General features: G+C 35.7%; 1 protein-coding gene across 4 annotated transcripts in view; it reads right to left on the reverse strand.

Moving 5' to 3' along the window:
* CLOCK (clock circadian regulator) overlaps positions 1–2,106 on the reverse strand; it is a 115,735-nt gene that overhangs the window by 90,176 nt on the left and 23,453 nt on the right. For all 4 annotated transcript variants that reach the window (XM_005877164.2, XM_014548482.1, XM_014548479.1 and 1 more), the window contains one exon: positions 879–971. The gene's annotated coding sequence lies outside the window, so the exon portion shown is untranslated. The remainder of the gene's footprint in view (positions 1–878; positions 972–2,106) is intronic.

Below are 2,106 nucleotides of genomic sequence, written 5' to 3' on the forward strand. Positions count from 1 at the left end.
ATTTTGCTGCCTGTGGATTCCTCTAGTATTTTTATGGTTTCCCGTCTTATGTTTAAGTCCTTTATCCATTTTGAGTTTATTTTTGTGTATGGTGTAAGTTGGTGGTCTAGTTTCATTTTTTTGCATGGATCTGTCCAATTTTCCCAACACCATTTATTGAAGAGACTGTCTTGACTCCATTGTATGCTCTTGCCTCCTTTGTCAAATATTAATTCAGCATAGTGATTTGGGTCGATTTCTGGGTTCTCTATTCTATTCCATTGGTCTATATGTCTGTTCTCATGCCAGTACCAGGCAGTTTTGAGTGGGCTCTGTAAACAGCTTGATATCTGGTATTGAGATCCCTCCTACTTTGTTCTTCTTTCTCAGGATTGCTGCAGCTATTCAGAATCTTTTTTTTATTTCCATGGTCATTTTTGTTTCACTGCCTCCTCTTATAATAACTGCCCAAGGAAGGGGATCGCTCTCAGATCTTCACATGGTTGGCACATTCTTGCCATTCAGATCACAACTGAAACATTTTTCTTCATTGAGGGCTTCTCTAACTACTAATGAAAGCAGTCACCAGTCTCTATATCCATTTGAATTCTCTGCACAGAACTACAAATTTTTTTTATTTACTATTTGTCCTCCCTCCCTTTAGAATGCAAGCCTCCTGAGAGCAGGAATAGTTTCTGCCTTGATCATCACAGTATACAAATAGTATCTGAACATAGCTGGCACAATAAATGTTGTAGGATAAATTAATACAACAGGAAAAAATTTTAAGTAAAACTTTCTTCAAATTATTGTGTCAAGATAGCTTATGGATTTTGAAATATACTTTTCTGGAAAAATGTCATTCCAAAGTGCATTCTAAGATACAACCCTATCATTACCTTTTGTATTTTGGGGGATCTTTTGAACTGATTCTTCAGAAAACTATAAGTTCAATGTATTCTTCAATATGGTTGACCATCAGTCTCAAAATTCTGTTTAAATAAGAAAAAAAGTAATTGTTAGATTTATTCAACTTTAAAAATTTTGAAATATCACAAAATTTAGAACTTTGTCACAAAATGTACATAACAAATGCTAAACTCTATAAACTTGTTCTAAAAATTAAGAATGTAAAAATAAAAATAAATTAAAACAATCACTTTAAATTTTAGTGCAGAAGTCAAATGACAAAAGTATAAAAATAAGTATAAAAATATGTTATCTATACACTATATAATTTGTGACATTGATGACAATGTATGGGGGGTGGAGAAAAGAAAAAGAGTAGAATTATTGAAGTTAAGTTATCAGCTTAAATGAGACTGTTAAAACTATAAGATGTTTTATGTAAGGCCCCTGGTAAGCACAGAGAAAACGTCTATGGAGAATACACAAAAGGAAATGAGAAAGAAATCAAAGCAAGCCAATACACACACACACACACACAGTCAATGACACATAAAGGAAAACAATGAGAGAAAAAAAATGACGAAAGGCTACAAGACACAAAAATAATGAACAAAATGGCAATAGTGAATCCTTCTCTACCTGTAATTACTTTATATGCAAAGGAACTGAAGTTACCAATCAAAAGACATGGGTGCAACTGTCCTGGCCAGTGTTGTACAGTGCACAGATCATCATCCTGCGCACTGAATGGTCATGGGTTTGATTCCAGGTCAGGGCACATACCCTGGTTACAGGTTCCATCCTTAGTAGGGGCATGAGGCAACTGACAGACGTTTCTCTCTCTTTCTCTCCCTCTCCCTTCCTCTCTCTCTAGAATCAATGAAAAACATATTCTCAGGTGAGGATTACAAAAAATAAGAGAGAGGGGAAAAAAAAAAAAAGATCCATTTCTATACTATCTACAAAAGACTCCGCTTTAGATTTCAGGACCCAAAGAGGCTGAAAGTTAAAGACTGGAAAAAGATAGTCCAAGTAAATGGTAACTAAAAGAGCAGGAGTGGCCATCCTATCTAATAAAAGAGAAACATGGTAATTAGCCGTACATCCGCTACCCTTCCCATTGGCTAATCAGGGCGATATGCAAATTAACTGCCAGCCAAGATGGCGGCAGGCAGCCATGCACTGAAAAGCGAACATGAGGCTTGCTTGCTTCAGTGA

Source organism: Myotis brandtii, unplaced genomic scaffold (assembly GCF_000412655.1).
Source record: "Myotis brandtii unplaced genomic scaffold, ASM41265v1 scaffold51, whole genome shotgun sequence".
Taxonomy (NCBI): Eukaryota; Metazoa; Chordata; class Mammalia; order Chiroptera; family Vespertilionidae; genus Myotis; species Myotis brandtii.